The 16,190-nt window shown below is 41.8% G+C and overlaps 1 protein-coding gene across 1 annotated transcript in view; it reads left to right on the top strand.

Annotated features, from left to right (window-relative positions):
- Positions 1-16,190, top strand: part of LOC144494136 (macoilin-like) — a 96,344-nt gene that overhangs the window by 51,087 nt on the left and 29,067 nt on the right. The window lies entirely within an intron of this gene.

Genomic DNA, 16,190 nt, shown 5'->3' on the forward strand with positions numbered 1-16,190 from the left:
CCACCTTCTCAATCTTGCCCCTTGCCTGAGGTGTGGTGATCCTCAGGTTGAATCACCACCAGTCAGAGCTCCCCATCAAAGGGGAGAGCAACCTATGGTCATCTGAACTACGATTTTAACTTTTAAAATATAAATTGCTGTATGAACCCCCAACTCAATCCAGGTTGTTTGTGCCTCCAACTCATTCACTTTTCAGATCACCATGCCTCAATTTAATGGAACCCACTTCTGCAACAGACACAGAAGTTGATGCACTGCCAGCCCTCCTCCAGTCCTCATCCTTTTCCTCCCATTATGCAACTTCTTCTCTTAAAGAGGCACAGACTTGCATTCCTTGGTTTTCAACTCTGTCGTGTCTTCAGAGGTTGACCAGGAGCCTGGATGCTTTGTGATTCTATTGCTGTGACAGACTTATGATGTATGGAGATGAGGGGAGGGAGATCTGGTGGCGCAGTGATAACATTTAACTTTTTAAGTATTGTGACTGTAAGCAGACAGATTATCTTATAAGTTTTAGAAATATGAGAATAGCATATATTATATATAACACCTGATCTAAATAAGAATAAAGACGCTCCAGCTCTCACTCAGACATGCATTTAAGGGCACACACACAAAGGGGAGATTAAGTTGTTTAAGAGTTCAAAAACATTCAGCTATAGACAGATCCTGCAAATAGATGGCATGAATGGTTTCAGACCTTTTTGGATTCTGCATTGAAATGATTTAAAGACATTGATGGATGATTTCTATCTTTTCTTCTGGAGTCAGCATCTGTTGGCTTAATATTTAAAATACTGCCTGTGATGTCTGACTGGTCAAAGAAAAAACATGATGTGGAGATGCCGGCGTTAGACTGGGGTAAACACAGTAAGAAGTTTAACAACACTAGGTTAAAGTCCAACAGGTTTATTTGGTAGCAAAAGCCACAAGCTTTCGGAGCCTTAAGCCCCTTCTCCACTCACCTGAAGAAGGGGCTTAAGGCTCCGAAAGCTTGTGGCTTTTGCTACCAAATAAACCTGTTGGACTTTAACCTGGTGTTGTTAAACTTCTTACAAAGAAAAAACAGGCAGGGCACAAAACTTGCAGGATAGTTGTAGATGGAGAATGCCAACTCAGGGCCTTTCTAGCTCCTTTCTGACTGACTGGGAAAGAAGCAGTTTCTAAAAACACAAAGATGGCTAATTTGCTCATCACATGATCTCCTCTCACAAGCTGGGCAGTTACCCAAATATGGTCATAGCAAGTTGATTCAAGTCCATTGTTTAAAAATTATTAGATTATGGCTGGTAAAGTAATCTTCTCAATTGGGGTTGATTGCCCAAAGTGCCCAATCTAATGGTTTGGTCCACACCCAACTGAATACACAAGTTATGTCTGGATGTTTTGTGAATGGTTCCGAAAGTTGGTCATTCACACCTGTCTAAGTTGATTGTCTCTGGTGGACCACTTCTAGACAGTCCGACACCTTGCTGATGGCTTTGTAATTTGGTAGGTACAGCTATGTGAATGACCGGCCATGCTGTTGTTCAGTCTTATGAAACATATTCAGTGATTTCAACCTATTCAATAAATAAAGTCATATGAACAAGGAGCAGGAGTAGGTCATTCAGTCCCTCGAACCTGCTTCGCCATTTAATATGATCATGGCTGATCTGATAGTAACCTCAAATCTGCATCCCGATGATTATCAACCCCTGGTTTACCAAGAATTTATCCACCTCTGTCTTAAATATAATCAAAGGCTCTGCTTCCACCACTTTTTCAGGAAGAGAGTTCCAAAGGTTCGTTACCCTCTGAGTGAAAACAATTCACTTCATCTCCATTTTAATGGGTGACCCCTTAATTTTAATCAGTGACCCCCTAGTTTTACATTCTCCCATGAGGGGAAACATCCTCTCCACATCCACCTTGTCAAGACCCCTCAGGATCTTCCAAGTCATTTCTAATATAAAACATGATTTTATAACAGTCATTAAAAGCCAAGGTACATTTTATTGAACAAGGTGTAACTTATTGAAGGGTTTTTACAGTGAAACAACTGTCAGGAAAGTGGAAATTCTCAACCATTTAGTAATTTCTGTTTGATTGCAGTTGGGGTGGGGGCAGAATTTCAAGGAGAAGAGGGTCATGCCAGGGCGGTGCCCAGGTAATACCAGGGGGAATTTTAAAGACTGCCCCAGCACAAAGGAGTTTACCCTGGAACTGCCCCCGACACTTCCCTGGCACTACCCAGGCATTGTCCTGACATGCTAAGCACTGTCCCCTGACGCTGCCTCAGCATTGCCCAGACATTGCCCCTGACACTACCAGGACATGCCCCCGGCACTATCCTGACACCACCCAGGCACTGCTCTGACATGCCAAGCGCTGTCCCCTGGCACTGCTCCAACATTGCCCAGGCACTGCCCCCAACACTGCCAGGACATGGCCCCCTGGCCCTACCGAGGCACTGTCCTGACATGCCCAGCACTTTCCCCTGGTACTGACCCAGCACTGCCAGAGCACTGCCCGCAATACTGCCTGGGCAGTGACTAGGTAGTCCTGGGCGAGTGCCTGGCCTGTGCCAGGAAGCAGTGCCGGGGGGAGCGCCAAGAGGGGTACAGGGTGGTTCCAAGGTGAACTCCTTTTTGTTGGGGCAGCCTTTAAAATGGCAGCCCAATTTTCGAGAGACCAAGTGCTGGTGGGGTGGGCAAATCAGAGGTAGCAAGCGATATGTCTTGGGACCCGCTCCTTGATTTTGTTTCCTAAGTTCTGGTCTATACAGCAGAGAAAGCTGCTGTTGCTGTCGGTGGCTTCAATGTCACTTTGTGCAACTGCTATTGGCCTGTGCCGATTCCTGGGAAAATCTCGCCCACTGTCCTTTTAGTTTTGTTCTCTAGAATTCAACGCTAACCAAGTTATTCCCATAGTTATATTCCACGTATTGGAGAAATAGAGTGCTGAGTTCTAGAACATTTGTGAAAGATCATTTGAAAGGAGTCACGGGTTAATAAGTCATGGAACTATAGGAATAAGAACAATATTTCTGTATAAACATTTTTCTCTAGAGTGTTACCTGATTTTCTTGTTTGCCAACTCAGATGATAAATAGTTTATGCATAGAACGCTCTTTTAATTTTCACACAGCACCCCACTATTATTGTCAGACATGCCTAAAGCAGCTGTCCTTGAGACTAATAGCAACTTTTCTGCATGTAATTACATTGGGTTTATTAATATACTTTTGGCGGCTCATGTTATTCAAAATGTTGACATTCATTAAGAATCTGTTTCATTGTATGTGTTGCCTCATAACCTAATGTACAAAAGATCTGTTGTGCATTTCCTCCTTGCTTAAGAATGACAGCTGAAACAGGAGGAATTAGATGCCAATCGGAAAGGTTCAGTCATGATTCCATGTATAGAAGGGTTATTTTTAACTCATTCTCAGGATAAAGGCATCATTGACAAGGCTGGCGTTTATTGCCCATCCTTATTTGCCATTGGGATAGTGATGGTTGGCCTTCTACCTGAACTGTATAGTGGAGGAGCTTACACAATTCTATGAGGTAGAAAGTTCCAGAATTTTGCCCCAGTGATGATGAAGGATTGGTGTTATATGTTCAAGTCAGGAGAGTGTATGGATTGGGAGGGCACAAGGAGCTTGGTGGTGTTCCCAATCTGCCCTTGTCCTTCTGGGTGATGGAGGTCATGGGATTGAAACATACCGTTGAAGATGTCTTAGCAAGTTTCTGCACATCCTGTAGAAAGTACAATTTACAGTCATGGTACTCTGGTGATTGCAGGGGATAGATAGTGCCAGTTGAGCAGCTGCTTAGTCCTGGATGCTATTGAGGCAAGTGGAGAGTAATCCCTTGTGTAGCTGATTTGTGGATTATTGGTGGTACAGTGACTTTGGAATTAGGAGGTGAGCCATTTGTTGCAGAATACACAGCCTCTGACCTGCTCTTGGAGGTATGTTATTGATATGGCTTGTCCAGTTGAAATTCTAGTCATTGGTGATTCCAAAGCTGATTGATGTTGTGGTACTTGGTAATGTCATTGAATGTCAAGGGGAGATAGTTAGTCTCTCTTGTTAGTGATGATAGTTTCACTATTTATGAGGCAATTACTAAGTCTAAAGTAGTTGAGAAGTTAATATTTAAGAATAATCCTGGTTATATTTGTTGGAATTTAGTTAAAATGTGTCAGAATGACAGAAACTACCAGACTTCATATTGGGGAATAAGCCAGACCAGGTGATTGATGTTTCATTGGGGGTGCATTTTGGGCTTAGCGACCATAATTCCATAAGGTTTCGGGTAGTCATGGATTAGGACAAGAGTGGCCTTCGGGTGAGGGTGCTTAATTGGGCGAGGGCCAATTACATCCAAATTAGACAGGAACTGGGGAATGTTGAATGGGAGCGGCTATTTGAGGGCAAATCCACATCTGGCATGTGGGAGGCTTATAAAGGCCTGTTGATTAAAGGATAGAAATGGCAGGATTTGTGAACCATGGTTGGCAAGGTAAATTGTAAGCTTAGTCAAAAGGAAAAAGGAAGCATACGCTAGGTCTAAGCATCTAAAAACTGATGAAGCCCTTGAGGAGTACAGTGAAAGTAAGAAGGAACTTAAATGTAGAATTAGGAGAGCTGAAAGTGGCATGAAATGTCTTCAGGATCAAGGAGAATCCCAAGACTTCTTATGCATATATTAGGAGCAGGATGGTAGCAAGAGAAAGAGTAGGCCCACTCAAGGACAATGGAGGGAAGTTGTGCATGGAGCCACAGGGAGTGGGTGCGATCCTTAATGAGTACTTTGTATCGGTATTTACCAAGGAGAAGGATATGATGGATGTCGAGGTCAGGGATAGGTGTGTGAATGCTCTAGAGAATGTCAATATTTTGAAGGAGGAAGTGTTGAGTATCATAAATTGCATAAAGGTAGAAAAGTCCCCGGGGCCATATGGGATCTAACGCAGGTTGCTGCAGGAGACAAGGGGAGAAATAGCTGGGGCCTTAACAGATATCTTCACATCCTCTTTGACCACAAGCGATGTTCCAGAGGACTGGAGAATAGCCAATGTTGTTCCCTTGTTTAAGAAAGGAAGCAGGGGTAATCTAGGAAATTATAGGCCAGTGAGCCTGACACCAGTGGTGGGGAAGCTTTTGGAGAAGATACTGAGAGACAGGATATATGCACATTTGGAAGAAAATGAACTAGTTAGTGACAGGCAGTATGGTTTTGTATGGGTTAGATCAAGTCTCACCAGCTTGATTGAGTGTTTTGAAGAGGTGATAAAGAAAATTGATGAGGGGAAGGGCTGTGGATGTAGTTTATATGGATTTTAGTAAGGTGCTTGACAAGGTCCCGCATGACAGACTGGTGCAAAAACTAAAATCACATGGAATTCAGGGTGCGCTGGCTAAATGGATTCCGAACTGGCTTGGTTATAGAAGACAGAAAATAGTGGTGGAAGGATGTTTTTCAGAATGGACATCTGCAGTAGTGGTGTTCTGCAGGGATCAGTGCTTGGACCTCTGTTGTTTGTAGTATACATAAATAACCTGGAGGAAAATGTGGGTGGTCTGATTAGTAAGTTTGCAGATGACCTGAAGATTGGTGAAGCTGCTGATGGCGCCGGGGATTGTCAGAGGATACAAGAAGATAGAGATAGATTGGAGACTTGAGCACAGAAATGGCAGATGGAGTTTAATCTGGACAAATGTGAGGTGTTGCATTTTGGAGGATCAAATTTAGGTGTGAATTATACTGTAAATGGCAGAACCCTTAGGAGCATTAACATACAGAGGGATCTGGGCGTGCAGGCCCATAGTTCCCTAAAAGTGGCAACACAGGTGGCCAAAGTGATTAAGAAAGCATATGGCATGCTTGCCTTCATCAGCCGGGGCATTGAGTACAAGAGTTGGGAAATCATGTTGCAGCTATATAAAACCTTGGTTAGGTCGCATTTGGAGTATTGCATGCAGTTCTGGTCACCACATGACCAGAAGGACGTGGAGGATTTGGAGAGAGTGCAAAGAAGGTTCACCAGGATGCTGCCTGTCTTGAGGGTGTTGACTATGAGGAGAGATTGAATAAACTAGCATTGTTTTCTCTGGAAAGACGGAGGCTGAGGGGAAACCTGATAGAGGTCTGCAAAATTATGAGAGGCATAGACAGGTGGATAGTCAGAGGCTTTTTCCTAGGGTGGAAGTGTCAATTACAAGGGGACAAAGGTTCAAGGTGAGAGGGGGAAAGTTTAGGGGAGATGTATTAGCAATTTTGAAAAACCTGAAGGTCGATAAGTCCCCTGGGCCAGATGAGATATATCCTAGGATTCTTTGGGAGGCAAGGGATGAGATTGCAGAGCCTTTGGCTTTGATCTTTGGGTCCTCATTGTCCACGGGGATAGTGCCAGAGGACTGGAGAGTGGCGAATGTTGTTCCTCTGTTCAAGAAAGGAAATAGGAATGACCCTGGTAATTATAGGCCGGTCAGTCTTACTTCGGTGGTCGGTAAGTTAATGGAAAAGGTCCTGAGGGATAGGATTTACGACCATTTAGAAAGATGCAGCTTAATCCGGGATAGTCAACATGGATTCGTGAAGGGTAAGTCTTGCCTCACAAATTTGATTGAATTTTTTGAGGAGGTAACTAAGTGTGTCGATGAAGGTAGAGCAGTTGATGTCATATACATGGATTTTAGTAAGGCGTTTGATAAGGTGCCCCATGGTTGACTCATGAAGAAAGTAAGGAGGTGTGGGATAGAGGGAAATTTGGCCGATTGGATAAGTAACTGGCTATCTCACAGAAGACAGAGCGTGGTGGTGGATGGAAAATTTTCAGACTGGAGACCAGTTACCAGCGGTGTACCACAAAGATCAGTGCTGGGTCCTCTGCTATTTGTGATTTTTATAAATGACTTGGAGGAGGGGGCTGAAGGGTGGATCAGTAAATTTGCGGATGACACCAAGATTGGTGGAGTAGTGGATGAGGTGGAGGGCTGTTGTAGGCTGCAAAGAGGCATTGATAGGATTCAGAGCTGGGCCGAAAAATGGCAGATGGAGTTTAACCCTGAAAAGTGCGAGGTGATTCATTTTGGTAGGACAAATTTGAATGCGGATTACAGGGTCATTCTGAGGAATGTGGAGGAACAGAGAGATCTTAGGGTTCATATCCACAGATCTCTGAAGGTTGCCACTCAAGTGGATAGAGCCGTGAAGAAGGCCTATAGTGTGTTAGTGTTTATTAACAGGGGGTTTGAGTTTAAGAGCCGAGGGGTTATGCTGCAACTGTACAGGAGCTTGGTGAGACCACATTTGGAATATTGTGTACAGTTCTGGTCACCTCACTATAAGAAGGATGTGGAAGCACTGGAAAGGGTGCAAAGGAGATTTACCAGGATGCTGCCTGGTTTGGAGGGTAGGTCTTATGAGGAAAGGTTGAGGGAGCTAGGACTTTTCTCTTTGGAGCGGAGGAGGTTGAGAGGCGACTTAATAGAGGTTCATAAGATGATGAGGGGGATAGAGAGAGCGAACGTTCAGAGACTATTTCCTTGGGTGGATGTAGCTGTTACTCGGGGGCATAACTATAAGGTTCGTGGTGGAAGATATAGGAGGGATGTACGAGGTAGGTTCTTTATTCAGAGAGTGGTTGGGGTGTGGAATGGACTGCTGCTGTGATCGTGGAGTCGGACACTTTAGGAACTTTCACGCGGTTATTGGATAGGCACATGGAGCACACTAGAATGATAGTGAGTGGGATAGCTTGATCTTGGTTTCGGCACAACATCGAGGGCCGAAGGGCCTGTACTGTGCTGTACTGTTCTATGTTCTATGTATGTGCGGGGGAAGTTTTTCATGCAGAGAGTGGTGGATGCCTGGAACGCGTTGCCAGAGGAAATGGTGGAAGCAGGCACATTAGCAACATTTAAGAGGCATCTGGATGGGTGCATGAACAGGGAGGGAATAGAGGGATATAGACTGAGTAAGGGCAGAAAGTTTTTTTAAAATTTAGTTAGGGCATCATTATCAGCACAGGCTTGGAGGGCCGAAGGGCCTGTTCCTGTGCTGTAAAATTCATACCTAAATTTGATCCTCCAAAATGCATCACCTCGCATTTGCCCAGATTAAACTCCATCTGACATTTCTGTGCCCAAGTCTCCAATCTATCTATATCTTATTGTATCCTCTGACAATTCCCAACACTATCAGGACGGCCTCAACCAGGATTTTGGACAGTATTTTATGACCTCGTTTGGGCGAGGCTCGTAAAATCCCGCCCGAGGCCAATAGAGAATTTTGTCCTGCGAGCTGCCCCCAACCTGATTTTGGGACGGGTGTGGCGATAAAATTCCGGCCTTTGGGTTCATGTCACACTACATGTAACCCCCACCATTTGGCCTGGGCTTGCAAAATCCTACTAACTGTCCTGGCTTGAGACAATTCACACCTCTTTAACCTGTGCTTATCATTCTCTCCACTCGCATTGTCTGTATCTGTAAAGACTTGATTACCTGAAAAGACTCACATTCCAACCATTATCTTGCAATTGTGTTTTCGTCTATATATGCCGTGTTTGTGAAACCTATCTCTCCATTCACCTGATGAAGGAGCAGCGCTCCAAAAGCTCGTGATTCCAAATAAATCTGTTGGACTTTAACCTGGTGTTGTGAGACTTCTTACTGTGCCTACCCCAGTCCAACACCAGCATCTCCACATCATGTACTTTTCTTTGTTCTTTGCTCTTTTTTGTAAACCAGTGGACTTGATAACAGGCTAGGTTAATGCTTGTGTGGAGCATAAACACCTTTTGGGGTGAAAGGTCTCTTTCTGTGCTGCACTTTGCAATGACTAAATGTAACTTAAGCAACAATTGCATCACACGTCAATTAAACCTTGATAATTTTTGGAATAAACTGGGCAAAGTAGTGAATCATAGCATGGTTACAGCATAAAGAGAGGCTGTCACGTCTGTGCTGGCCTTCTGAAGGTGCCATTCCTCTGTCTTTTCCCTGAAGCCCTTCACTTTCTTTCTCTTTAGGTAATGATCCAATTCCCATTAGAAGGTCTCAATTGATCCTGCCTTCACCACACTCTCAGGCAGTGCATTCCAGATCCTAAACACTCATTGCATTGAAAAGATTTTCCTCCTGTTGTTATTGCTTCTTTTGCCAATTTCCTTAAACATGTGCCCTCTGGTTCTCAATCCTTCCAGCAATGGGACCAGTTTCTCCCTATCAACACTGTCCAGGTCCCCCATGATTTTGAAAATCTCTATCAAATCTCTTCTCAACTTTCTCTCCTTCAAGGAGAGCAGTCCCAACTTCTCCATTCTTTCTACGTAACTGAAGTTTCTCATTGCTCGAACTATTCTTGTAAATTTCTCTAATCCTTCCAGAAGTGGAGTACCCAGAGCTGGATGCAATTTGCATAAGGTAAAGTATTCAAAATAGAAATGAGCAGTTGACTGATTCAAAGTAAAATAAATTGAAGGTAAGACGGAGATAAAAAAATAAAGGGCCTGCCTTATACATGTATCATAATACCGAAATGAGTAAAAGGGGTTGAATGTCCAATGTCCTTATTCTTCCCTTTTATGATATTTTTTTAAAGTTCCGGCAACAACCATCACAAAAGGATTATCGTTTCAACGTGGGAAATGTACCGCTCGACTGTGTTTCCAGACTTTAATTAATATTACTCTGTGTTCGTAATAATTTGTTATATATTGATTACACTGGGTATGGTGCAGATTCATCAGAATTATAGGGCCCCTTAAAGTGTTAAATTATATAGATAGGCTGCGTAAATTTGGACTCTTTAATTCCAAAGGTCAATGAGCAATCCAAGTGAGGTGTATGAAATGAGAAAGAGGGATCTGACACACAGAGAAACTATTTTGTCTGCTGGGGGAATCCGGGAACAATTCTAAAATTAGAGCGGGGCCATTGAAGTGAAATCAGGAAGAACATTTTCATCCGAAGCATAGTGAAAATGTGAAATTCAATCTCCCAAGAGATCATGAATGCTGGGTCAATTGATCTTTCAAGGCTGCGATCAATAAGTGTTTGTTAGATTACAGTATCGAGGGATCGGGATCAAAAGCAGGTAAATAGATGTTGAGACACAGTTCAACTAAAGTCTAATTGAATCGCAGAAAAGGTTTGAGGGTCACAATGATCCACTCTTCCTCCTATGTTCCTATATAACTTCAAGGTAAAATATGTTATTACAGTATCAGTCTATGTGCAAGACTATGACCCATTAATTAAATTACATTCCTGGGAAACTAATTGAAATTATCTGGATGTTTAACTATCAAAACAACGGAACATTTCCTCAGCTCAATAACTGAGCAGTAGAAAGTCAGTTCATTAAAATAAATGCAAATACGGAACTGCCTGAAAATTACACTCCCTCCTGTCCCTATCCTTTGTTTTAAGGGCACAAAATCAGTCATGAAGTTAGACCTGGAAACAATATTCAAACTGAAGTTTGAAACTGTACCATGATTCTGTGACCCTATAATCTCAGTGAAATCAGTTATAGAATTATAGCATTCTTATAGAGCAGAAGACCATTCAGCCAATCGAGTCTGCACCAACAACAATCCCACCCAGGCCCCATCCCCATAACCCCATATATTTACCCTGCTAATCCCCCTGACACTAAGGAGCAATTTAGCATGGCCAATCCACCTAACCCTCTCATCTTTGGAGTGTGGGAGGAAACCAGAGCACGCGGAGACAAGGGGCAAACGTGCAAGCTCCACAGACAGTCACCTGAGGCCAGAATTGAACCTGGGTCCCTGGTGCTGTGAGGCAGCAGTGCTAACCACTGTGCCACCGTGGCGCCACTATGCCACCGTGCCGTTCTTAGGGGAATACATCCCAGGAAATCACAATGGAAGGAAATTGGAGACTGTGTTTTCACAATTACCCCCGAATACTAATTCTAACATGATTATAGTGGAACATGTTACCAGTATATAATCAACTGTTTTTCTTTTAAATATTCTTTCTCTAGTGTTTAAATCTATCCATGTTGGATAGATTTAAGATTAGACACATTAGTGAATGAGAGAGTGAAGCTGGCCTCTTTGTTCAGAATCAAATGTTATATTAATGTTGCAGAATTATTTGATGATGGGTGGCTGGGTTTCTTTGTCAGTATTTCTCCTGTATACCTTTTACATCCAAATGATTTTCTGTTCTACTCTTCCATTTTGAAACGTAGTTCCATATTTTTTCCTAGATCCTAATCTTCTAGTTCACTCTCAGCAGTTCTCAATTACTGGCTCTGTTATGGACAAGGGAGAGATGTGGGATAATTTATCCTTTTCCCTGCCTCTCAACTCACTGCAGAAAGACCTCTGTTTGAGAAAGTGTTTTAACCCTTTGAGTGCTGTGACCTTTAATGATAGACATGAAACACGCTTTCTTGTAAGTTTAAAGAGATACCTATAAATGCTTATTTTCACAACACCCAAAATGTAATCGCAACGAACAGCTACTCCTCATATACACACACATACACACAGACATACATACACACACACACACACATACAGACATATACACAGACATACACACAGACAAAGAAAAGATGTGTTCTAAAGATGTAGCATGCATAAATAATCCTGAGGCTCAATACATACTTCTTCAAGATGGTCACCAAAAATGGTGTAAGCCTGAAAACTCTTTCAATTCACTGAAGGAAAAAATGAAAGCTGGGGATCTCTGATGATGAATTCACATTGGCGTTCCATAGCAAGTTTCTGACTTTTCCATCAAAAACTATTGTCAAGTCCCTGTAGTCAGAGTTAGAAATCACAGGTACAAGAAAGCTGCACTCTTCTGCCTGAGGTGACTTTTTCAAGCCATGGTTCACTCCCTTTTCTGGGCAAGATGTCTTCCCTCTGAGGTCTTGGTACCAGGCTGACTCTTCTGGACTGTTCTGAGATCAATAAGATATTTGTTATATCAAACCAGTTTCTGTCATTTGACAATGATTTCAATGTTTTCCATTGTCCACACAATGGGCTGATGGTTAATCACTTTGTCATTACAATGGAGGATATTTGGAATATCATCAACACTCCAGCCATGCATAGCCTCTAAAAAGTCCTGACTTGGAATCTTCATGGAGCCAGCAACTCCAGCAGTCATTGTTACTTTAAGTTTCTTCAGCTGAAATGGAGAGGAGCAATCATCAACACATGGGAAGACCATTTACATTTTAAGTAACTTCCCAGAGATACATCGAGATATGCCTGACCCTGTGTCTGTACAGAAACTGCAAAATAAGTCACCTGATCCTTTGGAATCTACTTTGTCAAAATAATTTGTCCATATTCCATGCTGCCTTTAAGAAGTATGTCTATCTTCCTAATACATTTTACAGGCATATAACATGACTGCAACAGCTCTCAGTCTGCTGTGTCAAAATCACTCAGTTAATGTTGCAAGTGCTATGGTTCAGGTCAGAAACTCCAAAGTGTTTCATGGAGCCCGCCTGGATCATAAGTTTTGCATCTTGAATTTGGCTAGGACAAGCATGATAGGTTTCACCTCAGGTATGATTCAAATGACCCAATAAGAAGCTTTTATCAAACTAAGTTTATTTAAAAATATGATTAATATGTAAAGTAAGAATATTGGGAATAACTTCTATTAATTACAAAGAACACAAAACAACCACGATAATGTATAACCCTCATCGAATATATGAGCTGTCCCAATCAAACAAAACCCTTGCCATAGACAAAACCCTTTAAATAGGTCCAACGCAATATAGACTAATGCTCATGTGATACTGGAATTGAATCCTTTGGATGAAGTCTGCAGTTCTCTGGATAGACTCACAACTGTTTGAAGTCAGAACAACTTCCCAAAACAGCAGGGACTCTAGGCAAGCCGCCAAAAGCAGATTCCCCATCTACAGAAAGGCAAGACCTTGCTTTCAGATGACCAGCAGAATTTCCAAATAAAACAGGGGGAGAGAAAGACTTCTTTTCAGCTTGCTGTCACTTTTAAAACTAAACCTTGCAGCTCCAAACTGAAAATGAAAAAACTCCTATCGCCTGACCTGCCAACCAGCTTTTTTCCTAACAATGCAAAGTCATAAAAATCCCAGTAAAAATAAACAACCCCCCTTCCCACCTCTAGTTTAAGCAGCAATAAAAAGACTCCTCTAGACAAACCGGTGCCATAATGAAAAAATAACTGAAGCCAAAAAGGTCTGTTTACAACTGCAGGAAACATGATTTTTTAAAAAATCTCTTAAAGGTACACTAACGTCACACAAGTTGAATTTCCGCCGAATTGCAACATGCTATTAACAATGGGATGGCAGTGCAATTTGTAAAGGAAGGCTCTGGATGCAAGTGTTTTATCCAGAGATCAAATTAGCATGCTTGTGACACAAATGGCAGATTAGAAACCGGTGAAATAATCTAAATCAGGGATTAAGAGCAAATGCAGAATTATATTCCACAATAATTCACTGTAATATTAGGGTTGAAAGGGTTAATGTGTGGGACTGTGAAAATAGTACTGTCTACGTGATGATCTAAGGGACACATGGCCAAGAGTCGAGAGAGAGATTGCTTTTAAAAATAGAGAAAATAAGAGCAGGAATGGGCCAATCCACCATTCAATATGATCATGGCTGATCATTTATCTTAACACCATACTCCAGCTTTCTCCCCATTCCCCTGATATCTTTAGAGACTAGAAATCTATCTATTTCCTACTTAAAAATTTAGAAGTTCTTAAAAAAGAAGCGTCACCTCATCTCAGTCCTAAATGGCCTATCCCATACTCTCAGACTCTGGCCCCTTGTTCTAGACCCCCTAGAGGATAAAATATCCCTGCATCCAGTCCATCCAGCCCTGTCAGAATTTTATACATTTCAACGAGATGCCCTCTCATTCTTCTAAATTCCAGTGAATACAGGCCCAGTTCAACTAATCGCTTGTCAATCTTGCCATCACAGGAATCAGACTGGTGAACCTTTGCTGTACTCCCTCTATGGCAAGTATATCCTTTCTTAGATATGGAAACCAAAACTGCACACAGTGCTCCAGGTGTCGTCTCACTGAGCTCCTGTAGAGCTGCAGTAACATTTCTTGCAATGAAGGCCAACAATAAAAGCCAACTTCTATTGAGTACATGGGACTTAATGGGATTGAGGGTTATAGGTAAGCCTATATATAAGCCTAGGTAGGTAGGGACATGACCGCCGCAACTTGTGGGCCGAAGGGCCTATTTGTGCTGTATTTTTTCTATGTTCTTCTATGTTCTATACCATTTGCCTTCCTAACTGCTTGCTGTACCTGCATGCTTGCTTTCAGTGACTGGTGTAAAAAAAATGTTAATAGGACACCCAGGTCTCTTTGTACCTCAGCATTTTCCAATCTATCACCATTTAAATAATACCCTACCATTCTGTTTCTCCATCCGAAGTGGATAACTTCACATTTATCCATATTATGCTGCATCTGCCATGTATTTGCCCACTCACTCAATTTATCTAAGTCACATTAAAGCTCTAATAATAGCCTTAATTTATTTGGTAGGGTAACATCTATAGTCATGTATATTTGTAGATGGTTCTGTTATATCCAATAAACCAGTTATTGTTTATAGATACAAATGTCTCAGCAACCATATCTCAGCCAAACGCAACCAGCATAGAAAGTCACATAGAAAATTATTTGAATTTAAAATGGAAAGGAAAACCGATCTGTGCAACAAAACTCAGATGCCCTCCTCAATGTTAAACTGGTTGACTCCAAGAATAATGTCAACCGCAATTCCAATGGTCAAAGAAGAATTTCAGCTTTCACTGGGATTTAAATAATACAGGGAGTACCTTTTCTTCAATTAAATCAATTAAAAATATAAAATATATTGAAGCCAGATGTAGAATTGAACATACCTACTATCCTACATATGTTATATATATTTAATATATGTGTGTGTGTGTCTGATTGTCATATAGATCTTGAAATCTGTCTCATTTCTTTATATGTATATATATAAATAAAATATATATACACACACACACATATACACAGATCATCTATCTCTTTGCACTAATACAAGTTTAGGACAAGGTTTTCACATTTAAGAAAAATTACTCTGTAATTTACAAAAGTATGACACCTGCTGGACTGACCAGGAAAAAGTATTAATATGTTTGCTGGAGATGGCAGAATGTTCAGGGGAAATTTTTCCAAGCTGTTGGAAGCAGTTTTAGCAGGCAAGAGTACTGGGAAAATTGGGAAGAAAGCCGTTGGGACAATATCCTGATATCTTCCCACCTCTTTCTGTCTTTCATTTGTCTTCAACCCATGCAGCAGTGATAGGAAGGTAATTAAAGTCTTTAAGGACACAATTGAGAGATATTTTGTGACTGCAGTGACAATTTGTCAATAGCGGATGTGTTGTACACAGCATCTGGATAACGGTAGTTTAGAGAAGGCCCAATGAGAAGTCATTGAAGCCTGTAACTGACAAGCACTCAATACAAAGAGGGAAAGGGGCAAGCCTGAGGTCAACCCCATACACAGATGCTTGCAATGATTGCAGGTTGTTGTGGCTGATGGTAACAACAGTGGTCTTGGTGAGAAAACTGCTGGCAGTTCCTGCAGGACACTTTCACAACTCAGTGGGGCTACAGACTTTCTCTGTCTCCCTTCCATTTCCTTCAGAAGTAGCTCCTCCAAATCGCCTCAGCGTAAGTGTCTATGCAGCCATTGGGCAGAGCTGTCGGTGGCTCTTCAAACCCTATGTGCTCAATCGTGATTCCCACTCCTCATGCTGCCTGCCATCCCTAATTCAACAGTGGTCCTAGAAGCAGGCTTCTAATTGGAAAGTTCAACTGGAAGGCCCATTTCTCATGTGTATTGATTTCCAAACCAGAAATCACCATTCACGCAAAAGATAAGGCTCCGAGATTCCCCTCTTGGACTTTTGTCTCCACCCAATGGAGGACAAAATATAATTGCGATGAGACTGAACAATGAAAGGAAAATAGGGTTGTTGGCAATGGCAACATCCAATTAAATATTTTAGACCTTGATTTGTAAAAATAACCACTCCTTGTATTTATAATATAAAACAAAGAAAATTGCAGATTTTAATCAAAGCTTCCAAATATAATTTTTGGTATAATGCAGACAATCTGAAGTTCAATAGT

This window comes from Mustelus asterias, chromosome 5, assembly GCF_964213995.1.
Source record: "Mustelus asterias chromosome 5, sMusAst1.hap1.1, whole genome shotgun sequence".
Classification (NCBI taxonomy): Eukaryota; Metazoa; Chordata; class Chondrichthyes; order Carcharhiniformes; family Triakidae; genus Mustelus; species Mustelus asterias.